Genomic DNA, 27437 nt, shown 5'->3' with positions numbered 1-27437 from the left:
TTGTATTCCCAATATCGAGCACAACATATAACTTGAGGCTCAGTACAGGAATGAGGGAAATGAGGGAAGGAGGAAGTGAAATTATACACTAATTAGGCTTTATGGATTTTGAGACTAGAAAGACCTGGAGAGACCGTCTAGTCCAACTGTCTGAGGAAATTGGGGCCAAGAGAGGTGAAGTGAGTAATCCCCATTCATCTGTCTAGTCAATCACAAAACTGAGATTTGCATCTGAGTAGACAACCTATCCAGGGAGGGCATGGGCATTCCCCACTACATCATGATGACTGCTTCCTTTACTTTCACATTCAATTCATGAATAGCACGGGCAGTGTCTGTATGGGGGGTGGGGTAAGGGGATGGGGGGAGGCTTATTGGTTATACAACAAAAATTAGATAAAGGTATTTCATCAATTTAGTGCATACGATCAAGTCTTAACCTTAAGTTCAGTAACTACATGTTAGTCATCCATTGAATATTTAGCTCCTATACAGAATATACTGTGCTAAGTGCTAGGGGCATAGAGATTAAGGACTGGAGTCGGCATGCACTAACTGGCAACGGCCAAAGGTGTGCCTCTCTTTCCAACTCTGTGTTCAAGGACACCATACTGGAAGCTCAAAACTGGACAGGGTGTGAATATTTTCACTATCAAAATCAACAACAGCTATCATCAGGTCTTTTCTTCCCCTGAAGGCCAACACACCACTGGATGACATTAAGAAGCCCAGGTTTTTCTGGGAGAAATAGAAAAAAAAAAAAAGTAATAAAGCACTGTTAGAGAGGTACTCCTTAAGCAGGATGAGAGCAAGAGAGGTGGCATCTCAACTGGACTGGGCAATTCTCTTCAAAAACAGTAGTTACCAAACACCTACCATTTATTAAGCACTTTCTAGGTTCCAGGCACAGTGCTAGGTGTTTTCAAAAGAAGAGCTCATATAATTCTTATAACCACCTAAGAGGGAGGTATATTGACTCGGGATTTAAAACTAATTTTCAGATTTTAAAATCCAGGGTATTTGTCCTATTTTGCTGAAACAACCTGCTATAGAAGATGATCAAGGACACTTAATGTTGAGTAACCTTCAATATGTACAGACATGGCATATGAACAGGGGTAACATCCAACCAAGAAAGCAGAACAAAACAAAGCAAAAGAAAAAAAATTAAGCCAGAGATTATTTAATATAGGTAGGTAGTTGCATAAGTGATGGTTGAACTAAGAAAACAACAGAGGCACCGAAATTAGCAACACCTTAGGCCAGGTTCCCTAGGAACAGAGTCTGAGATGGCATTTCTTGAATGCCTAATTACAGGTAGTATTATCAGGAGAAACCAGGAGTGAGGAAAAAAAAAAAAAAAAGCAAGCTAGAATTGGGAAGGAGCTAGGCAAAGATACGGTTTCAGAAATCCAGCCTCAGCTTGATCCACTGAGGAGCTCTAGAGCATGTACTGAACCACAGAAGTTGTCCAGTCCAAAGGCAAGGGGGCTGGGCTGCTATACCCCTGTATAGTCATTGGCTATGAGCCACCCTAGGGAACAGGAGGGGGTAGGTATGTGATCTCATACTCTCCCAGACATATTTAGTTGAGGCAATTACGGTCAGCCAAGGGCAGGCCTCTGGAGAAGGGTACAGGTGTGAGTTATTAGCAGCCAATACTTGCAGCAGCTGGGAGATGGATGCACTGGCCCAGTAAAGGAGATCTGGGTAGGATACCAACAGCATCTGCTACAAGCTACATCCAGACATTATCCATATGCTAGAGAACCATCCATAAGCTTGAGGAGCAAAAGTAGCAGCAGTGTTACCTGATGGTAAATGTTTAAAACAAAAATACTGTGCATGTACATATCCATACATAATTTATTACAAAATTTATTAAAGGATGTGTAGCACACACTTTTCATCTAACAGATGTAACATGCTTTACTGTAAATTCCATAGAGCTCATTAATGCTCACAAAATGGTTCCGGGATTTTGCCCAACTTTTGTATCCATAGTCAACCAACAGTTGCAATTGACCAAGTACAGTTCCAAAATAAATGTTGCTTGTCCTGTTTTACATGTATTAACTCATTTACTCTTGACAATCTTAAGAGGCAGGTATTCTTATGGCTCCCATTTTATCAATAATAAAACTAAGACATGAAACGATTACATAATGTGGCCCAGGTTATACATCTAAAATATATATTTAGGTCTAATGAGATTGAAAGAGAAGGATCATTGACTGGGAAGGTGATAAAACTAAACAAAACACTCTATTACCACATAAGCCAAGGGAGGGGGAGGCAACCTATTAGAATAAAATGTGCTAGGTGCCTATATATATTAACGCTCAGAGTAGGAACAATGTCCAAGAACATTTCCAGTCAACTAATTCAATGAATAGTATTATGAAGTACTATTCTATACAAGTCACTGAGCAAGAACCTATAAGAAATACTTAAAAATCCATTATTCCCCTTAGATCAAATCCTCAAATTCTTTCAAGTAATAGTAACTACAACAAGGCCTATAAATACATTAGAGGGAATCAATACGGTCATAGCATTAAGACGGTGTGCAGAGAATCAAATATAAAGACAATACTGGTTGCATGTTCCAATGGCACTTTTCCATTGGAAATACGTGGGACATCCTCAAAATCCAACTCATGAGGCTCATCTCTTTCAAAAAGAAACTATTTCCATCTACCACATTTAGGAGCACATAAGACCCCTGAAAACAGTGAGACAAAATGGTGAGTCCAGTGACTGTGCTGGTAGAAACAAACCCACCCAAAGAGAAATGTCATAATTCCTTAAAATGTCCCGTCTTTGACAAAGTATGTGAATAATACAGTATTAATAGTGCAAAGACCCATTTCTTTAGTCTGCTACCACACAGTTATCTGCCCAATCTTAGCATTTCTGATGTTCATCACAAATACTGGGCCTGGAATTCGAAATTCCAGTTGAGTCGTTTGCCCAATGGCTTGATCAGCAGCAGCCTAAACCCGGATTAGGGCCCAGGAAACCAGCAGTGGGGTGAAGGCTCGTATAAAGTTGGTCAGTCTGGGTGAGTGGATCTTAGTTAAGCCACCAGATTAAAAGGAGAAATGGGTATGTCGTTAACCCAGCTGCCAGATGCTTTGAGAAGTGAGCCTAACTGGGAGAATTCAGAACACCCGTTTGATGTCCGCATTCCAATATTCCTCATCCACAAACTGAGTCCAAAGGGAGTAACATAACACAGGCCATCACATCAAATAGTGGTCTGGGGCCACTCATTTTAATGACTGAATAGTGCATGCTTTGTGTCATTTAAATTGTTATATAAAAAGGTTAAACACCCAACTCAAACCCGGCCTGTATTTTGTACACTGATTAAAAAACAAAGGGGTATCTTAACAGTAGAGAGGGTCCGATACTGCCTTACTAAACGTTGTAAGGAGTCTCTGGTGATCTAAGAGTTCAATCTGAGAGCCAATCAATCAGGAGAGCCTAGTTTAAGCCACTACAAGAGAAAAACTAGAAGACAGGAGCATAACGTGTCTTCATTATGCGAGGTTCTTTTTAAAGGCACACTATGGCAACTATGGACAACTTTTCTATGGCACATATGGACAACTATGGAACATTCTCTTAATATTCATTAATTCATCTAAGAGACGATTATTGAGCAGCTGGCACCATCCCAGGTGCTGGGGACAGAGTAGCAAACAGAACAGACAAAAACTTCAGTCTTCAGAGGGCTTACATTCTTTACCAGCAGAGCCAGCCTAGCATTACAGAGGTTAAAAATGCCAAGTATCTGTTTTCCAAGTTCTCTCCTACAGCATGGGCAGATTATTCAGTTCTAGCAAACTGGGACTCAACAAGGGTTTGCTGGGAGCTTCTGGAAAAAAAAAAAAAGTGTCCCTCAATAAAAAGAGAGATGCCCAAAGAGAGCCACCTCTCTCTCCTGGTTTTTTTTTTTTTTTTTTTAATCTCATTAGGTGATAAGATGATGCTTTGAACTGTGTTAACCTAGCAATCTTGAAGGAGACACGCCAACACATTGAGGACGTCAGAACGGAAAAACAGAAAGAGCCTGGGTCGTTGAGAACACCGCTGAGCAGCAGTACCAACCACCGACATTCTAAGAACCCCTTATTCTGGAGTACAGTAAATGCCTATTATTCAAGCCAATTTTAGAAGACTATTTTGTTATTTGCAGCCAAAAAAATGCTTAGTTCCCTTAAGTTAAAAGACCATAAATAAGTTTCTTACAAGAGTTGTTCTTTGAAAGATAAACCCAATGAACTATAAAAAACAAACAAAAAAAGGGATATACAGGAGTCAACAACAATAAAAACAGTTGTTCAAAGTTGTCCCTATGGCGGGGGGCGGAGGGGGAAGGAGGAAGGCTGTCCTTATGGAAAATCTCATCTCCAGACCAGTGATATCTAACTAAACTTTTTGTGTTAATTTTTTACCTGTGCTTTCCAGTATGGTAACCGCTAGCCACGGTGGCTACTGGGTACTTGAAATACAGCCAGTGCAATGGAAGAACTTAATTTTATTTAAATTTGCTTAAATTTGAAGTTCCGACGCCACACATGGCTGATGGCTACTGTACTGGATAGTGCGTTCTAGATATTCCTCTCACTTCTTGCTGACTGCTAGGAACCCCTAAGACTAGAACAGTTAGAGATCTAACCCTGTCTCTGAAAGGAAAAGCAGGTAGCTGTGCTGGCGGAGGAGCAGGTGTGGTCGGTCCGATCCAAAAGACGGTTTGCCGAGGGGCTACGCGTAGCTAACCAGAGCGAGGGCGTCCACCGCGCTCAGCCACCCTGTCACGACGCAGTGGGGATGAGGCCTCAAGATTTTCTTCTCTTTCCATCCTCTTACCACAGTCTGAAGAAAATGAAGGAGAATAAGATGATTTTCCCTCTGGAAAACTTAATGAGACCGGAGAACCCAAAAAAGCAGCCAATTTTGGAGAATTTTAATTGTAAATTAATTCTTCAAATCTTACAGAAGGAGGATGTATCCTCAGAACAAAAGTCACTTCAGCAGTATTACTTTAAGAAGAATGGTTTCCAGCATGGGGAGAAAACATTCTCCCCAGAAAGAGGACAGGAGAAGGGACAGAAAAGTAATACTTTTAAATTCTTTTTTTACCCCTCCCATCTGTGGAGTCTTGGGTCTTTCTGACGGATGGTCTCTTTCATTCTTTTCATCTTCTCTACATCAAACTCACTCAGTCTGTTTTTAAAAACTGAAATACTAAGAGTTTGGGAAGACTAAGACTTTTGTTACGGAACCCCCCTACCCCCAAAAAGTCAAAACATCTTAAGCCCTCCTTAAATGGTCAATACAAAGTATAAAAATGTGAAGATTCAAAAGTCAAGCTCTCCTAAGGGAGGTGTATTGTCCTATTTTGCTTTCAGAGTCAAAAAAAAAAAAAAAAAACCCAAAACACTCTAGATAATAAAAAAAAATTTAGAAAAATTTATGAAAAACAAAAATGTGGTCTACATCATGGGAGGAGAACTACCACTAAACAGGATAAACGGTTGAGCTGGAGGAGACCACAGTCCTCAGGCTCAGAGAGAGATGTGCTGAGAACACCCACGTAGAATATAAAAGACGATTAACACATAGTCGTCATCCACCCCCACCTCACCAACATATTACATCACAGCTAACCTTGTAAAGGTGTTTATATACATCACCTCACTTAACTTTTTAGGAGTTATTATCCTTATTTAATGGATGGAGAAATTGGGACAGAAAGTTTACTACACACTCTTCTCCATATCCAGCTAATAAATGGCAGATCCAGGATTCAAAGTTTGGACTGATTCCAAAGACCATGTATTCTTTTCTCCTACACGGTGCTGCTTTCCAGAGAGTGTAAGCGGTTCCAGTGAAAGGGAGAGAAGAGGAACAAAAGCATTCGAGTGGGGAGCGCATGGCTGGGAGCACGAGCTAAGAGGAAACTAGGAGTGGGTGAGTGGGCGGGGGCACAGTGAAGACACGGAGCAGAAGTCTCAGCTAGTGACGAGTAATGGCCAGTGTGAAGACAGAATATGGATGGCTCTGTAAGCCAGTCAGTGTCTGGGCGTGAGGCAGCAGTAAATGGAGAATTATTTCAGAGCCCGGGGGACATTACTTGGGTAATCTTGTCTTGCTTAAGGGCCTTGTTGACTACCCCCATTATCTGTTAGTTCTTAGGGCAGACAGTACTACCTACCCACAGCTGAGCTTCTTCCAATCCTAAGGTGCCAAGCCTCTAGATTTCACAAACCTTAAAAATGAATACTCTCCATACTCCTGGACATATAGCTAACTGCAGAGCTTGAAAAAGATTCACTTAGTAAGGTATTCCTGTATTTATGAGCAATACAGTTTCTTAGGGAGGGGGGAAAAAACGTGGGCAAGAAAGTAAAAAGAGTTCTACCTGCTCCCGAAGGGTGGAAGAGAGTCAGTAAAGGAAATATATGTCAGCAAACAGTTGTGCCTTATTTTGGATTCCCCCAGTGTAAAGGGTTTATTCAAGCGGTGAATGCAGAAAATGCTAGTGGCAGAGTGAGGAAGTGGGAGCGGGAAAGAGACAACCCACGAAAAGAACTATCCAAACAGCAACCACTGTGGGTAGCCTGAACCGACTCAGGCTAGAACTGGAAGCATTTGGAGCCTCATCCACCTACCTCCCATTAGTGGTTGCTTGAGGAGAACTGCACGTTATTTTCATAACATCTCCAGCTTTGCCAAGGCACTGAGGTCTCAGTAATTCTTGAGAGCGAAGAGGCTAAGACCTCACAGGGGTTTTAGAATTGTACATACTTGTGATCTTTAATATGCAAAAGGGACCACAGGGATCTGCTAAAACTCAGGCATATTTGGAGCTGTTTTTCAGCAGAAATAAACGTGTTACACCGAACTATCTTTACGTTCACCCTATCTCCTGTCCAAAGATAGGTCAGCCAGAGTTGGGAGTGCAATTGCAAAATTAAGAGGTCTATATAGGAACTGGACTAATCTCCTTGGTCTCATTAGGCTGGAATTCTAACCCAGTGATCACATGCTTTGGAGCCTAGAAAGGTTATTACAACACGTGCAGCCTTGGAATCAGACTTCAAATAGCACATCCTCAGAAAATTCGGAAGCAGGCGGTCCTCAGCCTACCTTTTACAAACAAAAAGCTGTTACACCAATTGCCCTCTTCCCACATTATCCTGCCCCTCAAGAAGGAGTCTGGATGTCCGGGTTACTCAAAGCACAACTGTACATCATTACCTTCACCATCCAGTTCTAACTACCGTACCTGAGGACTCCGCCTGCTCCCGCATTATCTTGCCCTCCTCTGACGTTCCCACTCCCGTCCACACCCTCAACCACTTTCCATCTGGATCACCAGAATGGCCCTCTAACTGATCTCCTTGCTTCTGTCCTGGCAGTGCTCTGATGACATTATTAATACTGATCCAGGAAACTAGCTCAAGCTCTCTCACCACTCTGCTCAAAAACATCAAATGCCTATAAAACCTGAAATTCCCAAATGACAGAACTTAGCATTTAGTTCTCTGTGATCTGGCTCCAACCGGCCATTCCTTACTCCGTCTCTCCGTTCGTCTCCTTGTACCCTACACAAATGCACCTTGCTCTCTCCCAGACTACACCAGGCTTCCACTATCACGTCTTTGGTTGTTATCCCCCCTGCCTGGAGCTCCTGCCATGTCCGTTCTCCCCTCGGCTCCTGCACAGGGAAATCACCACCTGCCCTGCACGGGCCAGATCATCTATTCCACCCAGCCTTCCCACAGTCTCCCGGCTGGAAAGAACGTCTCAGAAACTTTTAATCTCTTTCTCTCAGCACTCTTCATAAGACTTTCTACCCCGTAGCATAGTTACCTGAATGCACATTTCATCTTCGAGCCATCTGGGAGTTTGGAGCCTTTGTGTGCCTCATTCATTTTCACACTCTGAATGCCTCTAACACAGTCTTACGCAATCACTATTTTTTTCCATGAATTGGTTAATCTTTTATACAATGTTTACTCAGATTTCTCACATGCAGAATGTAAAGTTCACCCAACAAAACATTTCATGATACAGAAATAAGCGAGGGTGCCTGGGTGGCTCAGTTGGTTAAGCAACTGCCTTCGGCTCAGGTCATGATCCTGGAGTCCCAGGATCAAGTCCCGCATCAGGCTCCCTGCTCAGCAGGGAGTCTGCTTCTCCCTCTGACCTTCTTCCCTCTCATGCTCTCTCTCTACCATTCCCTCTCTCTCTCAATAAATAAATAAAAATCTTTAAAAAAATAAAAAAATGTTCAGAAATAAGCTATCTTCTTGGTGGATGGTGGTAGCTTGTTGGCTTACTGTTATTAGCATGTAGTTTTTACATTTCTGACATAGTTCTGCAAGGAATCGCTCATCTGACATTTTTGATTTAAAAATATTTTAATTCCGCATACACAATAAAATTATACTCTATTCACAGCTTTTTGCCTTTCTCAGAGTTCTGTTTTAGTATTGGGAAATGTGCAGCCATAAGGGTACATGTGCTGAGCACCGTACTAAAACACAACTAAGAGCATTACCCTGTGCTCTTTGGGATCCATCAGCCTGTCCTGATGCCCCACAGAATAAGCAGCTCTGAGAAACTGAAAGTGTAGAACGAAAAAGCTGTGGGAAGAGTTGTGGGAAAATGTTCCCTTCTGTACTCCCATAAAAGCCAAGGGCCTACTGCCTAGAAGACCCACAAAACCAAGGTGATCACTGTGTGCATAGCTCCAAATGTTTACCAAGCAGCAAATTCCCGGGCTATTGGCCTAACACAAAAAGCAAAAAGCACATTTTGTAGTATTCTGGAAAATCAGGTGCCCAGACTAGGAAAGAGTCTGGGCACAATTTTGTTGCAATTGCCATTGACCAAGCAACAAATTGGGAAGAGCCACAGCACGAATTTTCTGGCTGAAATGGAAGGTGTTTCTTCCATACTTGGGGTGAAATACAATCTTCAAATACCGTGGAAAGGCTATGGTATTCTAGCGTAGCTTACCACGCCCCCCCCCCAAGTATTTTTTACTGTAAAGTTTGACTTACACCAACCATATGACAAAACTGACAACATGAGGTTCTAGATGAACATAAATTCACAGCCCACAGAAAAAGTTTACAACATCTAACGTCTCATTCCACATAGCAATAAAGAATTAGGACAACAGATTATAAGCTTTGACCTTCAAAGGTAGAATATTAGGTTTTTACTCTAACTGTAATTTTTTTTTAAAGACTTTATTTATTTATTTGACAGAGAGAGACACCGCGAGAGAGGGAACACAAGCAGGAGGAGTTGGGGAGGAAGAAGCAGGCTTCCCACAGAGCAGGGAGCCCGATGCAGGGGCTCAATCCCAGGACCCTGGGACCATGACCTAAGCCGAAGGCAGACGCTTAACGCCTGAGACACCCAGGTTCCCCTCTAACTGTAATTTCTATTTTGTGACGAATTTGACCTTAAAACATTACTAGTAACCTACTCATGTAATAAAACCTTAAGGGACTTCTGCTTGGTCCACAACATTTATTTGATCCCACTTGTATTTACCCTTTTGTCTTTTAATACTTTTTTTTTTTTTTTAAGATTTATCTATTTGAGAGAGAAGGAGAGAGAGTGCATGCACACGAGCAGGGGTGGGGAGGGGCAGAGGGCCAAGCTGGGAGCCCAATGCAGGGCTGGATCCAAGGACCCTGAGATCATGACCCGAGCGGAAGGAAGACACTTAACCAACTGAGCCACCCAGACACCCCAATACTCTGTTATTCTTGATGGAAATACTTATCACAACTCCTAAAGGAGGTTTAAGTTTTCTTTCATGTACTCTTCCCTTCTGTCCTATTTGTTGCCATCCTACGGATTATACAAGTTCAGCAAGGGTCCATGGTTAGGCTTAAGCATAAAAGAGCAAATGGGAAAAAAGAAAAAAAGCAAAGGGGCGCCTGTGTGGCTCAGTCGTTAAGCGACTGCCTTTGGCTCAGGTCATGATCGAGCCCCGCATCAGGCTCCCTGCTCCGCGGGAAGTCTGCTTCTCTCTCTCCCACTCCCCCTGCTTGTGTTCCCTCTCTCACTGTGTCTCTGTCAAATAAATAAATAAAGTCCTAAAAAAAAAAGCTAATATACATTATAATCTGAACTCTATAATTAGAAAAGTCAATGTGCTTTACGAATCATAAATAAATAGGGGCAGTTGTCAGCCTAGGGATCACTTATGCTCCAAAACTTTTGGAAGGCTCCAATTTTTTCAGAACTTGGCACACTAATTTTCCTTGAAAATAAGACAAGCACTGGAGTTGGGTTTAGTCGTGAGAGGCAGGTTAGCTCAGATAAAGGGTAGGACAGCGGAGTGATTAGCATGGACCCTGATGTCAGACTCACTGGGTTCAAAATCTAGTTCCACCATGTCATCTTAGTGACCTTGGATAATTGGCTTACTTGTTCTAAGCCTTGGGGTTTCCCTTTGATAAAAGGGAAAAATAATAATACTTAGGTACCCAATAGGATTGCTGGAATTAAACGAGATAACTCATTTGGCACAGTGCTTGGAACAGTCTATCTGTTCATTAAGTGTAGTTAATTGGTTATTGTTTCTATTATCATTGGGCCACCATTTAAGCCTGTAACTTACTGAACTATGGTACTAACCTGAGTTCTAACGCCTGGAAAGAAAAGTCTACCAGGTGCTGAAAGAAACCAGGCAAAGGAGAGTACTTTCCTCTGCAATTTCCAGTACAGCCAATGCTATAAAAAATAAACCACATTTTTGTTGTCTGATTGCTGTGGCTAGGACTTCTAGTACAATGTTGAACAGCAGTGGTGATAGTGGACATCCCTGCCGTGTTCCTGACCTTAGGGGGAAAGCTCTCAGTTTTTCCCCATTGAGAATAATATTCGCTGTGGGTTTTTCATGGATGGCTTTTATGATATTGAAGTATGTACCCTCTATCCCTATACTCTGAAGAGTTTTAATCAAGAAAGGATGCTGTACTTTGTCAAATGCTTTTTCTGCATCTACTGAGAGGATCATATGGTAACAAACTGAGGGTTCTAGAGGGGAGGGGGGTGGGGGGATTCGTTAGCCCGGTGATGGTTATTAAGGAGGGCACGTACTGAATGGAGCACTGGGTGTTATACACAAACAATGAATCATGGAACACTACATCAAAAACTAATGATGTAATGTATGGTGACTAACAACAAAATAAAAAAAAACACGTTTTTATTTGAGGTGGACCCTTTCTTCCTTCTCGTAACTTTCTTCTTCATCCAGTATCTCCCACAGCCTCTAGTACTTCATATTCCCCAACTTCTTCCTCCCCCATTGTTGGTTGGGGGTGGGGGGAGAAATCTGAACATCAAAGAAACTTCTCCCCTTCAGATGAGTGTGCACGGTCCTTTACTACCAGAGGTCTTCAGCTAGATTTTTAAAGAAGCAGTGTGATTTATCAATTTAACATTAAGATGACACTTTCATGACACTCTCATTTTATAGGATGAGAAAACCCCAACTGGTCACTACTGCAAACTGATTTCATGTGTGTCTGTGTACCTTTAGGAGTGGCTGTTACACAGAAGGCTGACATATGGTGGATATACACACAGCTATTTTTACACTTTACATTTCCCTCCCTTTTGTTATAAAGTCATGGATCATCAAAAACTGGTACATTTATTCAGCAACTCGTATGACTGCACTAGCAAGAGTTCAAGAAGCGTGGGTTAAGGCAGGGTTGCCATTTCGCGGAGTCTTTTTTTTTTTTTTAAAGGACTACTTTTAAATACAATGTAGGTGCATTATGAGTAGGAAAAAGCAAGCAAAACTAGGTACAAAATGAGCTCTTTTTCTCAGGAATTTTTGCATCTGTTTATAACCCACTTTCTCACACTCACAGCTTTTTGGTAGCTTTTCTGTAAACATGCCACATTCACCAGGTCTCTATCAATTAACTTTGCTACGTATACTCAAGATCTTCCTTGCTCAATGGGTTCACTACTATGTCTCCAGCTGTCTCTGCAGACTCTGCCACAGAGCAGGCTCTCTGTATTTGCTGATGAAGTTAAGAAGTGAATGAAAGGATGAATACGTGCATTATTTGCCCATGAATTGGGAGTATAAGCAGTCTCATTTTTATATAGTCTAAAATACCCTTTATTGCTCCCTTTTTAAAAAAAAAAGTTATTATTTTAGAGAGAGGGCACGAGTAGGGGGAGAGTAAGAGAATCCCAAGCAGACTCCCCGCTGAGAGTGGAGCGGGACGCTGGGCTTGATCTCCCGACCCTGAGACCATGACTAGACCAGAAATCAAGAGTCAGCCGCTTAACTGACCGAGCCACCCAGGAGCCCCTCCCTTACTTCCTTTCATAATTCTTTTCTGAAATACTCTTCTCTCTGAGCTTCTTTCTAAAGCAGGGCAGTTCCTTTTTGTCCTCAGAAGTAAGTTTTCTGTCTGTCCTTCGAAATTGCCATTATAAAAGGAATACTAGAGATAAGACCACTCCACTTCAGACAATTCCAAATGAATAAACTCTATAACCCTGGCTGGCTGAACGACTCATTAAAATGTCTTTAAGGTAATCGGACTTCCTTTTTTACACACTTACTATATATTTAAATGAGATTAGCCCACTACATCACACATACCATTAAACAGACTTCTTCATGTGTAACTACATCACTACATCAATAATCGCCACCTTCTGTCTTTGAAGCTCTGCGACGTCTCCGATTATCTCAAGAGGCAAGTGGAACTCTCAAAATGAAATTAATTTCAACTAACTTTAAAATACAAGTATTAAGCATGTATGCATCATCCAGCACTTGGGGACAGAGGGTTACACAAAATAGAGTGTCACAGCATAAAAAGATTAGGAATCAGTGCACCGGCCAAAGAGAAGACAAATGAGTTTGAACACTGCTTGAGGTTAAGCACTTCACTTCCAAACACAGTTTCCCATGAAGAACACACTCAAAAGAAAAGAGACGGTGCAATTTAAATGATGCTAAGCCTACTGTCTAAGTTTTATTTAGATTGGGTTAGTTAAAGAATATATTTGCTTGAGGATAAAGAAGAGATTATATGAAAAGACACATTTATTAGGTATCCCGCAGGGCTCCACAATGCTGAGTTTTCTTAAAGCTCTGATATTAGGACTTACTTTCAGAGCTGACTAATGAGGCCCCGTCACACCATTCATGCCCTGTTTATTTTAGGTAAGTGAAACAATTATAGGGTAGACGTGTATAAAAGTATGCCAATCTGACATAAGATCAGAGTCCTTTAAGAAAAAACTTATTTTCAACACATTTGTCATATACTTGTTGCTATTTTGAATAGTATCTCTTATGTACAAATGGCTAAACCATGCCTGCGGCAATTAGGAGAGGAAAAACACTATCCACCTCACCCCCATTCTTTGGTTTGTATCTTTCAAGATCTATCCCTTCTTTAATTAGAAAAATGATGGCCTTGCTGTAAACCTCAAGAATCAGATCATTTCATTCAGTGCACACACTTAGGTTCATACACATACAAACACAGTCTTAATATACTAATGAATCTAAGATTCTGTATCCTTGTGAATAACCAATGTCTAAGAAACAATTTCTGCAAAAAAAAAAAAAGGAAATATTAAAAGAATGACCCACATTTTATATTTTCACAAAGCCAGGAACCACATCTTCTCTTTCTTTATACCTGTCATAATGGAATCACAGGTACTCAAATGTTCTTTTGAGTTTACATGAGGAAGGTTCCGTCAAGAAAAGCATATGATCATCCTAATGGAAATAATCAAAAGCCTCAGAGAGACATTAACAGCAAAAGCTATCCATTATGAGAGGCAGCCTCCAAGATGGCCCTCAGTGATCCCCATTTCTTGGTGCTGTGGCCTTTGTATAATCTCCTCCCCGAGTGTGGGCTGGTCTAATGACTTACTTTTAACCAACAGAATGTGGCAAAGGTGGGGGCGCCTGGGTGGCTCAGTCGGTTAAGTGTCTGCCTTCAGTTCAGGTCATGATCCCAGGGTCCTGGGATGGAGACCCGCCCCCCCCCCCACCCCACTCCCGTACTCCCTGCTTAGTGGGGAGCTTGCTTCTGCTTCTCCCACTCCCTCTCCCCACTGCTCATGCTCTCAAATAAATAAATCTTCAAAAAAGAAAAAGAAAAGAATGTGGCAAAGGTGATGGGACGTCACTTCCATGATTAGGTTACAAAAGATTCTAACTTTCCATTTTAACCACAGATTAGCTCTGTTGCCTTCTCAGTCAGGATACCTTTATAAAGCAAACTGCCATATTGCAATGGCACAGGAGCCCAGAAACAGAGGACATTCTCTGGCCAACAGGTAGCCAGGAACGGAGGCCCTCAGTCTAACCATCCCTGAGGAACTGAAATCCACCAAGAAAAATGTGACTTTAGAAAGGGATCCTTTTACGGCTAAATATTTCACCATATAGATATACCACATTCTGTCTGTCCATCTGCTGATAGACGTGCTGGTTGTTTCTATCTTTTGTTTACTGTGAATAGAGCTGGTATAAATATTGGTGTACAAGTTTTTGTTTGAACACCTATTTTCAATTCTTGAGTATATAACTAGGAAAACTGCTGGGTCACATGGTAATTCTATGTTTAACTTAAAAAAAACCACCATATATTTTGCCTTGCTAAGTCTCTAGGTTTGTAATAAATTGTTACACAGGAATAGGAAACAAAACTAAAGAACTTGCAGCTAGGTGGCAACTTCCAGATTGTGAGCTAATGAACTAAAGGTGGGGAAAAAAAACTTACCCTAAATCTTACTGGCAACTTGTTATTGCTCTATGTAAATAGCATCTAGTAATTTTTCAAAATGTTTCTTTCCAAGGCAACATTTAAAAAACAAATTGTTATGAGGGCTTATTGAGTGCCATGTACTACACCCTGCCGTACAGGTAAGAACGTGGAACAGAGGGCGCCTGGGTGGCTCAGATGGTTGAGCGTCTGCCTTTGGCTCGGGTCATGATCCTGGGGTCCTGGGATCGAGTCCCACATCGGGCTCCCTGCTCCTTGGGAGGCTGCTTCTCCCTCTGCTTCTCTCTCTCTCTCCCTCCCCCTCTGTCTTTAATGAATAAATGGATAAAATCTTTTAAAAAAAAAAAAAAAAAAAAGAACGTGGAACAGACGTGGTATCAGCCTTCAGAGTGCACAGATCTCTCGAGTGCTCTGATTTTCCCCAAAACTCTTTCTTCTCACTTTACATGTCCTCCTAGGGAAATGTCTTTACTCCTATTGTTTCAGCTACCTCTAATATCCTGAAGACAGTTCAAATGCTCTTATCCAATCTTCTCCAAAGCCCCAGTATTCTTATTCCTTACCATCTATCTATCATATATTCCCTTCTAGAGGTTTCCCAGGTATTTTAAACTCAACTTGTCCCCATGTGAACTCACTCTTGCCATGAATTCTTTTCTAAACCAGTCTCCTGGATTCCCTGTCTGGGAATTGACAGCCACCCAAATTATGAATCTTAAGAATCATCCTTAACCCTTTATCCCTTTTTCCTAGTAGTCAATCACCCCCCATCACCCAACTTTACTCTCTGTGTAACTGCCAAGCTCTTGGACACTCTGAAACTCCACCATACATTTTTCCTATGGCTGTTTTTCCCCTGTTCCACTCATGTCTTACCAAAAAAAAAAACAAAAACAAAAACAAAAAAACCCCTATGCACGTTTCAAGTCTTACATCCAAACATCTCCTCTAGTGAAGTCCTCCTTAATTTTTACAAAACTGCTGTCTCCATCCTTTGTTATTCTAGAGCAAACTGTTCATCCCTTCACTGTTAGGATACTTGTAACGAAGTGTTTTTAGTACTTCCAGTTCCTTACCACTGCTCTGGACTGACAATCTCTACTTGTGCTTTGCGACCGATTCTTTTGTATATTTCAAGGACCTCATATAGGAACAGGCATAGAGTCCTCAATTAATTTACATGGGCTGAACTAAAAATAGTCATCTGATTTATATTACTCATTCACTTAATCAACTAACAAGTATTTATTGAGTGGCTTCTATGTACCAGACCTAGTTCTGGACACCAGGAAAACTGGCCAACTACGTACATGTGGCCCCTGCCTGACTCATGACCTCATGGTCTAGCAGGTCACTGAACTGATAATATCTTTATGACAGTCTATCATTTAGGCTTCAACTTACATGTGCTGCAAAGTATTTCCTATAACAGCGTATTTATTCTTCTGATCCTTAAAGTAGCAACAATTGGAAAGTTAAGTTTCTTTTGGATGAGTTGTAAATAAAATAATTTTACTCCCAATGTCATCATCACTGCATTAAAAAAAAAAAAAAACCCTCCTTGCCGTCTCAAGGCATATGACTGTACAATATATCTAAACATCTATGGGATACCTCAACTATCCAGAACACAGCCAAAAACTAGGAGCCATGGGGCAGCCAACAGAAAGGGCCCCAAATTAACATTCTAAAGCTCACATGCTTAACCACTCTAAAAAGTCCCTCAGGCCCACACAAAAATCTTGCCTAGAAAAAAAATGTGATCACACTTAGTTTCTTGGCTCTCTGCTCAGAGCATATTAGAAGTAGTAAATCATTATGTGGGAGATAGAGGAGAAATAGAAACCACCAGAGACAGGCATGTGGACAGTAGCAAGAAGAGACAGCCACAAAAGAAAGCAAATAAAAAAATTAGAACATTTTAAAAAAAAAAGAGAGGCAAGAACAAATAATAAAAAAAAAAAAAAAAAGGCAAAGACCAGAAATAAAAAGCCCAATAGTTCAGATTTAAGGTAACAGGGAAGAGTCACCCACTGCCCTGACAGTTATTACAGGGTTTTTAATGTTCACCAAATACACAATGTATTATACTCCTGCTACGTTCCTGCTACCTTATTATGGAGAATTTTAAATATATGTATGTAAGTAACTAAAAAGGTATGATGAACACCATCACTCAGCCTCGACAACCATTAATTCTAGCCAATCCAGCCTCAACCTAATTCCTCTGTCATATTATTTTGAAGCAAATCTCAGATATCATATAGTTTCATCTGTAAATATTTTGGTCTAGGTATCTAAAAAAAAAAAAAGGATTCTTAAAGACATAACCAAAATATCATTACATCTAAAAGAAATTAACAAGCCCTTGAAATCATCAAATATCCAGTTGTTTAAATAACATTTCGGTACTAGAAGTATACCCTCAGCGGACACTGTGGAAAGTGTAACATAGAAGAATTTCAAAGTCTTAAAATCAAATTGTAAGGTTTTCAATCCATTCTTGGTATTAAAATGTCTTAATATTTCATCAAAATCTATTTTTATACTCTTAATTAATTTAATTGGTTAAATGCCAACGTGAGATACAGTAAGTGTTCTAAGAAACACCTTCTTCGCTAATGCAACAGCTAATGGAAATGTAACATTGTCAAATTATGGCACTGTAGTATTTTAAACTTGTTTAATTATGGGAAGACCTTTTATGGAAAAGCCATTTATTAAGATAATTTTGTTTATAGTCTACAATAGTTCCTACAGATTTGAAGTATAAGAGTTTGATTCATTATTATTTCAAAGCCATATACTAGTTCCCCGAAATCATCAGGGGTGGTCTGTTTACTTATTGGGGGACCAGAGTAACCTTGAGAGAATTTCATGTCATAATTCAGCTGCACTAGTACTAAGTTGTAATTATCCTTCAAAAGTAAAAAGGATGGGGGCACCTGGGTGGCAGAGTCAGTTGAGTGTCTGACAATTTTGGCTCAGGTCGTGATCTCAGGGTCATGAGATCGAGCCCTGCCTTGGGGTCCCTGCTCAGAGAAGAGTCTGCTTAAGACTTTCTCTCCCTCTCCCTCTGCCCCTCTTCCCTCCCCCATTCTCTAAAATCTTTTTTAAAAAGTGAATAGGATGAAACTATCGTAATGATATACACCTGAGAAATCTAGACTTTATCTTTGTTAACCACAATCTGGATAGGAAGCTAAAAGAACTTGGAACACAGGGAGATTGGTATTCTCTTCTTACAACTAGAAGTCATGGTTTTGAAGGAAAAGTAAACAAACAGGACTATCAGTACTTGAATTGGGAACTGGAAACATGTGGTACATGTGAGGAAGAGTGTGTGTGAGAGAGAGTGTATGTGTGTGTGTGTGTCTATGTGGTAGGTGAAGAGGTAGTTTGCTCAGCATAAAGTTCAAAACAGCTTCAGACTGAAATCAGAGAGAAAGTATCCCTTGATAAAAATCTCACCTTCCTAACATATATGTACCTTGGAAGGATTACAGCTGTACTGAAATTCCTGTGGTCATTAGGGTGTCCAGTGGGGGCCAGGGCACAATCCTATTTCTTGTCATCACCTCTTACAGTAACTAGTTTCTGTTTATCCCAGTATGTCATAAAAATATCATTTTCCATGAGTCTGATGTGAAAAATCTTGGGAAGCATTGGTCAAAAGAGCTTAGCCTGCCATTCAAGGCTCCTGATGGTCTGACCCAAGTGACCTTTCTATCCTCAAATCCTTCCACACCACTTATGAAACCTTTGCAGTGTCCATAACGAACTGCTCACATTTTCATCTTATACCCATCATGTTCCCCAAATGCTACCATCTCTGCTTATGACTTTTCCCTTGGCTGGGAATCTCCTCTCTCTCTAAATCTTCCTTAGAGTGTAATCTATTCTCAAGTCCTGCATTAAATGCCACCTGTGCCACAACCATTCCTTTTACTGCACTTGTACATCATCTTTTTTCCCCCACTCGAGTAGTTATCTGTTTTTTTTTTTTTAAGATTTTATTTATTTATTTGAGAGAGAGAGAAAGAGAGAAACAGTATGAGAGGGGAGAAGGTCAGAGGGAGAAGCAGGCTCCCCGCTGAGCTGGGAGCCCAATGAGGGACTCGATCCCAGGACTCCAGGATCATGACCCAAGCCGAAGGCAGTCGCTTAACCAACTGAGCCACCCATCTGTAATTTTTTAAATGTCATGTGTAACTTTGTATCTTGTACTATTTTTGTTTATGTATGGTTTCTAGTTTGCCAATGAGAATCACAGCTCTGACAGCTAAACTCAAGTCAACTCACTCCAAACACTTTCTGAGTACCTTTTATATGCTGTATACCTTTTATATACTAGATGCGGAGGAATAAAAATGAATGTGGCCCTACTATCATCGAATTATTTAGCACTGTTCTATTAAGTTCTAGTCAATACAATAAGGCAAGAAACTGATGTAAGAGGAATAACCATTGGAAAGGAGACAAATGATCATTATTTGCAGATGACTACTATACACCTACACACACAAGAGAATTAACTGGAAAACTTAAGACAATAATATGGTTCCATAAGGTGATTAGAAACAAAATTAAAATGTTTTACAATCTTTTTACTTCTACTTAAAATTTTAAAACCATGCAATAACATGTTAATACAGAAAAATGCCAACATCTGTATGAATGACACCAACAATGCCCGCATGAATAAAGCACCATACCATGTTTTTAGATGAGAAGACTAAATATAGTATTTAAATTCTTTCCAAATTAGTGAGTTTCATGCATTGCTGATCAAAATCTCACAGGAAACTTTCAACCCAAAAACTCAACTGGAGTAACTAGTATATAAAACTAGCCATATTTTTTAACAACAAAATGATAAAGACATAAGACAACAAAGGTGACAAACTTAATCTCGGTTATCAAAAAAATTCAAGCTGAAATTATATGGAACCAGTTTTCAAGTATCAAATTACCTAAAAAATCTAAATGATGGTCTGCAACAAGAGGAAAGATGCAATAAGATAACAGAATTGATTCCTATATAAGAATGTAAATCCATGCAAGTTTTCTATAGAGCCATTTTGTACAATATATTAAGAGCCTTAAAATGTTTTGATACCAAATTCTGCTTTTAATATCTAAAAAATAGTCCATAACTCAAAAATCTACGCTTTTATAAAATAATCAGAATAGATATAGGTCAGATCTTTATCAAAATATGACAGCAGATATATAAGGGATCTGGGAAGGACACAGATATAGAATTAAATTATTTTATCATTAATCATTAGAAATTGTCAAGCACGTTTAAGAGTCAAAATTACACACAGATCAGACTGAATTAGGAGTACTGACAGTTGTATTGAGGAAAATGAGAAAGAGGGGTAGGTTAGTGATAGAACCCCCAAGGACACAGAGTGGTAAATGTTGGCAGTACCCTAAGAACACTATTCGTGGCCTAATCCGTGGCTTGTCCTGTCTTGATAGCAGCCCTGCTATCAGAGCCAGATGCCATTAAACATGGCTGCTAAGAAGTCCTCAGTTCTGATAAATGTCTATCTTATTCACTTGACAATCTCATGGCAAAGAAGCATGAGCAAACAACAGAATTCAAATGTCTGAATTGTGACCATCAAAGAAGAAATGGTGGATGTTATTCCAGAGACCATAATATCAATGATGGTCATTTATGCTAGACTTTAGCGTTTCAACATAATTAGATGAGGAGGAGGAGGAAAACCAGCCCATGACTTTAAGGGAAGATAAAACTGTAAGAAGGGGAAAGAATAGAGGCTAAAATGAATTTATACTTGTAAAATTGTTATGAAGAACAGGTAAGCAAAAAAACCAAGGTAGGCATAAAAAGAATGATTTCGATCTGGAAAGAGTTAAGTGAAGGTAAATTTGAAGTGAGGAGAAAATGCGTATCAAGCTTCTTTAAGTTAATGCAAGTCTCCAGATCCAGACAGATTACATACCAAGATAGCAGAAAAACTCAGACATCATCACAAAACTCCTCCAAGCACTGTGATATAACCATAAAGAATGCTACCAGGAGACTGAGGATAGGCAAATATCAACCCAGATTTTAAAAAAATGGGATCATCATGAGCAATCATGGAGTCTCTAAGAAGTCTTTCAAAATAATTCTCAGTTCCTTTTGTACTGGCTCGCCAGGTTGGTACATTTTGGGAACAGCGTAGTATGAGATCATTTCAGCAAAATATTTAACAAGTCTCTTGCTGTATCCTTGGGCAAGAAAGAAAAAGTAAATCAGATGACAGCAGTTAGGCAGCATTATAAGCGATTTAACGGCCATATCCAAAAATTCATGGAACTGTGCCATGGAAGGTGTTGGGTCTTCTATGATTTGCAACCAACCTTGGTTCTCCTAGCACTTTACACATAACTCTATTACAGCAATTATCACAGGGCATTATAGTTATATAATTACAGGTCTATTATTCCTCACAGCTTGTGAGCTCCCTAAAGGAATGATCACATGCTAGTCTTCTTGTTATCCCTAGAAGAGAGCATGAGACTGGCACAAAGTAGGCAATTTGATACATGTCTATACAATTTAATTGAGTGAAAACTTTAAAGGTATCATTTCAAGATTTACAGATGGCACAAGGCTGAAAGAATTTGCGAATATACTGGATGACAGAATAAAAAAAGTCAAAACGTTCTTGACAAGCTGGAACAACGAGCCAGTGCTTACATAATGAAATTTAAGAGAGATATAAGTAATGTCTGGAACTTGGAATTAAAAAAAAAAATCAACTGTGTAAGAACAGAAGAGTTCTGACTTAAAACAGCTGGGTATTTTGACAGCATATCCAACGTGAACCAATGGGGTGTTGTGGCTCAGATTATCGGCTTTAAGAGAAATTTAAGTATCCGAAAGAAAAGAGGAAAGTATCACTGGTCAGAGCACATCTTGAACATCATGCTTCTGGATACATGTTTTACAAGGGACCACCACAGAAGGTGGCAACAAGGATGGTGATGAACCTGGACACCATGTAATACAGAAGATGACTGAAGAAATGAAAGATATTTAGCATGGAAAATGATCTTCCAGAACATATGATAACAAGTTTCATGTTTCTGAATTACTGTCTAGAGAAGACATACTATTTGTTGAGCATGCCCCACAAAGCAGAACTGGATTCATTTTAGTTTCAAAGAAGCAGAAAGTTCCCTTTTGGCAAATAATGAATTGTAATAATTAAAACTCTTCCAACATGGCAGGTAAATACATACTTTCTGAAACATGGACTTCTCACCATGGAAGTATTCAAACTGATACTGTATAGCCACACCTGGGGGATCGGAAAAGAGTTAATTCCTATCTAGTATAACCAGTCTGACTAAGTAACATCTGATTTAACATGTATGGTTTCATGTTATTTTATATGATGAAAGAACTGGAGGGCAGATTGCTGTAACTTGCCTCGAATGACTTGTGAGACTCATTTCGGAAGGAAACTGCATACACAACTTTTCTGACATTGCTTTTGAGAAGGATGCTTGGGTCACCGCAGCAAATACACCCAAACCCAGAGTGACGGCGGAGGAGCGGTAAGACACTGCCATGCCTTCTGTGGCGAGAATTCTGCACATGCCCGCAGGTATGGGAAACCAGGAGCTGCCCACTATGACGTAGGTACACTACCAAAATATATAAAAATACATAGACAATCAAGAAGAACAAATTTTTAAACTCCATAACCATACCTTCCATCTTTTTTACACTTACTCCCAGACTTGTTGACTGATTTGAAACAATTTTCCCAGCAAAAAAGCTTTGGCTATTTAATGAACTATATATATTATATAAAGAAGACATGAGCAAACAATGGAGTTCATTTGTAAGTATATAAAACATGCAGTTTTTCAAGCCACCTTTCAAATACCTGCAACAGCCAGTTGGATCACCACAGATACACATCTACTGGTTTCAGAATAATTCAAATCACAAGAATTCAAAAGTGAATTAAAATGTGACTTACGTCCAGTGTAATATAAGCAATTTTTCGACGCATCTTGACTAAATGTAAAATATCATCTGTTTTAGTGACAAACAAGTCTGTGCCATTAATCATATGCTTCCAGCTGCAACAACTCACATTCAAATTAAAACCATGAAATAGCATCCCAGTGTCAAGATTCACACAAACTGATCTTTTAACAGATTGGGGGGGGGGGGGTGGCAGAAAAACAACATCCATTGAAAGAAGAATCTGGAAACAATGTTACACAATAAAAACATCTGAAAGAGCTTAAGCACACAAGCAGATAGATTTCTGGTTTTTGAACTGCACAGGAATAAATGTTCAACAAAATTCACTGCCTGCTCTTAAACCATGAATATATCATTAAAAAAATACTTCTTTTTATAGCCACAGGGCTGAGCGTTTTGCTGTTTATATCTGTCCCAGCATACACATCCACAGTACTGCCAGGACTGTCCCCTCTGACTTCACTGGGAAGCCAGACAGGAGACTGTCCTGCCCGGGGTTCCTTTTAGTTGATTCAGTTTGTGTCAAAAACTGGCCTCAGAATCCTCTCTTCTTCAGTCACTACACTCGTGCCTGCCAGTGACAAAGCTCCAAACAGTTCCCTTCCAGCTACAGATACTACAATGTTCTGTTTAAAACTCGACTTAGAACTGCAGTAGAGAGCTTGTGGGCTGTTCCACAAACGGCGCCACGGCATCCACTGCACGTTCAAAACTAGGACGGTGCCAGGAGCCAGCAAAGTGATATATTCTAGCTTAGCCATGTCAGGCATTTTCCAGGCCCAGAGAAGGTTTCATATGGTCAGCACATGGGCCAAAGGATGCACACGGCTGTCCTGTACTTGCCCCCTTGTGTCCTCCTCTGGTGACCTGCCCCCTTGAACTCCCTGCACAGGTTTCCAGAAAGGGACGCTATGCAAGGAGGACATGCTCCTCCGAGCCTTTCCTTTCCGCCTCAGGGCTCACACTATACTGCTACGGGGCTCAACACTCCGGGGTATCATCTGGCAAGCCACACATTTTTCTCTGTTCTCAGGTGACGTTTTTTTCCCCCCTTTAAATTTTTTTATTGTTATGTTAATCACCATACATTACATCATTAGTTTTTGATGTAGTGTTCCATGATTCATTGTTTGTGTGTAACACCCAGTGCTCCACGCAGAACGTGCCCTCTTTAGTCCCCATCACTTCTTTTTAAAATGGTACCCCAGCCCTAGACTGTCTAAGAGCCAGATGAAAAAGAACAGACAAAACTCTGAAAAACCAAGAGTACAAATAAAAACTTTAACAGCCATACCACCCATCAAGGTTAACAGTTCAGCTTCTCCAACTAACAAACCAAGATGAGACCAGGGTAGTTAAGACAGGAGATATAAAAAATAGAGTAAAGAATCAGGGCTTCACCTCAAAAGGTCGTATGCTCTAACTAGATTTTCTTCTCTTGTACTCATTCTTTCTTTCCTCCTCTTGTCCACTTTCACAGAGACACTTTGTCCCAGATGATGAATGAACGAGTATGTAAGACTTTAATATAACAGCTGATGGAGAATTTTCCCAAAACAATTTAACTGAAGGTAAAGTTGTATGTGATAGCTGCACATGGTAGATTGCAGTGGTTTTCAAACTCAGTAAAATAGACTAGCATCCTCTGTAGAGGATTTTTTTTGTGTGAGAGAGAGAGAGAGAGAGAGAGAGAGAGAGCATGCGCACAAGCAGGGGGAGCGGCAGGCAGTGGGAGAAGCAGGCTTCCCGCTGAGCAGGGAGCCTGATGTGGGGCTCGATCCCAGGACCCTGAGACCATGACCTGAGCCGAAGGAAGATACTTAATTGACTGAGCCAGCCAGGCGTCCCAAGAGAGGTTGCCTTTTAAAGAAAAGCAGCATGAGGAAATTAGTAAAACACTGTAGTAACTAAGATTTATAAAAGAGAATGTCAGAGTCAATTTATGCCTTAGAAATGGTCTTGATAATATTTAATCAAATAATTTAAAATATACTGGGACTTCAATACCTTCAAGAAAACTTGGAGTGAAACCTTTTACAAAACCAGTAATTCTCTCACAATACTACATATTATTTAATAAAACCTACTAATGTGTATATTTATATTTTTGTACATAGGGTTTTCTTAAAACAGAGTACAATTGTACAATCTTAACAAACTATAGAAATGGTCCCTGAAAGTATAGTCTTAAAATAAAAATCTCAGTAATACTATAAATGACAGATGACTAGCATTCTATCGATTTTTGCAAAATCTCAGCATCTGGGGATGATAATGGTGGTGAGGTGTCATGGTGGTGTCAAAATCACATTAACCTAAAATCCCAGCACCATGTTAAAAGAGAATTCTTTTCCACAGTGTACTGCACGCAAATAATCAAAATGAAATAAACTATTTAGATCTTTACATCTGGGCAGGACTCAATGCTTTTTGCATAAAGCAATATATAATATATGTAGATGATATACAATTATATATGATAATATATATTATGTAATATATACAATATATAACTTTGTTTTCAAATTGTCTCATTTTGTTAAATCATGACTTGAAAGTATTAGGGAAGGAGGTTGACCATTAGTCTCAGACAAAAGACTTGGTAGATAAAACCTTTCAAGACTCGTTAAATTCATACCCTCACTCCCTAATGCAAATAAATAAAGTAAATGCCTTTACACTCTAATTGTGATCAGTTTAGAGAAAGGAAGTATTAGAAGGAACAGAAAACCCAAAAATAATTATATTACAACCTCTTTCAAATTACAATGGGGAAAAAAATCAGGGAAAACTAACATGTATAGTTAGATTTCCCCCTCTGATCAGCAGAGGAAAAAGGCCTTTTCTTCCTCTGCTGATCAGAGGGGTAACACAATTTAGAAATCTGAAGGAAAGGAAGACATGGGTGGAAAGGTTCATCCAAGCAGAAAGCTGTATGCTGTATTAGTTCCAGGAAGTAACAGGATACAGGAACAGTTAGGGTCCTACGTAGGAAGCTGTTTAATACCTGAAACACAAAGGACCGCTAGGAAGAAGCTCCAAGGCTCAGAACACCAGAACATCAAGCCTACCTAGAACAGGGCTATGAGAAGGCATTTGACCTTAAAAAGAGAGATGAAGTCTTTTCCTCTCAGCTCTCCTGCAAACATAGACTCTTTCAAGGATTTGAAAAAACAAAGTAACCTCCAAGAAATTTTAAAAAGTAACCACTAATAAAAAGATTCTTGGGTTTGGTGTTGCTCTATTATTCACAGTACAATTCCTGATACACCTCTGTCAAAATTCCCCCAGCGTAACTGATTTTTCTTTGAGTCCTCATCCAAATCCATAGCAAGTTTAAAATTTATGGTGGTAACCCACATAACAAAATCAGAAAGGGAAAACAAACTGTTGATGGAACCTTGAGAGAAAATGAATTTATATTTACCAATTTTGGAGGATAAGGAGCAATCTGACATTTCCATTCTAAAATTTCATCTGCTGTTGCCCGGCCTCATTTTCACCCAGAACTAAGAAGACTACAGAGTCAAACATATTCAGCCTGAGTCTCTCAGGATTTTTTTTTACTGAAACAAGTAGAATCTAGAATCTAGAATAACCAAGAAATTTCAAGTCTATTCAGAGATACACCTAAAACCTTTAGGTATTTTCGAGATTCTAAATTTAAGGCATAATCATTTTGGATCTTACCAAATTACCACTTAAAGAGATTTTTTTTATCTGCCCAAGGAGATCTAATGTCCTACAACCTGATAAGTAATTGTAAAAATAGACAATCATATATAAAAGAGTAACAGCATCAAAGACAACCCATACTGAAAAGAATACCAACATGCTTATCTATCATCTACTGTAAAGCTTCATATTAAACTGACAACTAAGCCTCTGCATTTTTAACATAGCAGTTTATATTAGGTCCATCCTTACTTACTGAGATACAATCTAATTAGAGGAAAAATTCATTGACACCTGAATCTATTTAGAGGACTTTGAAAAAAAAAAAAAAACAAAAAAAAAAAAAAAAAAAGAAAAAAGAAAGAAAGAAGTTTTATATTTACACACCCAATTTAAAAAATACCATCACCTTAAAGAACATGGCAGACCCCAAAAGAACTTGTTGGGATTGCTAACGGCAAAGTACACAGAAAGAAAGTAGGTTATGTTCTACCCTCTTAGCTTATTATGTATAGAATATTACCAACAACCATACCTATACCAATCTTGACCAGGCATTTTGCGGAGACTTACAATAATGAAAAAAAGAAATGCAAATGAAAAATACATTACTTTTTATGCCAAAATAAGGTCCACTTGAAAAACTTTAACCTGAAGTGCGATCTGGATAGCCTAGGATCAGGTCAAGCAGATTAATTTAAAGCTGTAAAGATTCCTGAACAAAAAGGGATATTTCACCCCCCCACACACAAAATGTGTTCTTAAAATGCGAATTATTCCAATGTGGTTTGGAATCTGAGGCTTTCTAATATATTGGTTTGCTTTAGTGTTACTGTCCCCCCCCCCCCCCCCGCCAACCTCCAACTTTGTGTTAAGACCTGTGTATAATCACTGACAGGAATATTTTT

At 39.7% G+C, this 27437-nt stretch overlaps 1 protein-coding gene across 7 annotated transcripts in view; it reads right to left on the bottom strand.

Annotated features, from left to right (window-relative positions):
• The window catches only part of ARL15 (ARF like GTPase 15), a 395889-nt gene that overhangs the window by 198023 nt on the left and 170429 nt on the right, over nt 1-27437 (bottom strand). The window lies entirely within an intron of this gene.

The sequence above is a fragment of the Callorhinus ursinus genome, unplaced genomic scaffold, assembly GCF_003265705.2.
Source record: "Callorhinus ursinus isolate GAN/ISIS: 27379988/994484 unplaced genomic scaffold, GSC_fseal_2.0 scaffold3, whole genome shotgun sequence".
Taxonomy (NCBI): Eukaryota; Metazoa; Chordata; class Mammalia; order Carnivora; family Otariidae; genus Callorhinus; species Callorhinus ursinus.
Note: the sequence above shows the minus strand (reverse complement) of the source record. Positions and strands in the feature narration are given on the sequence as shown.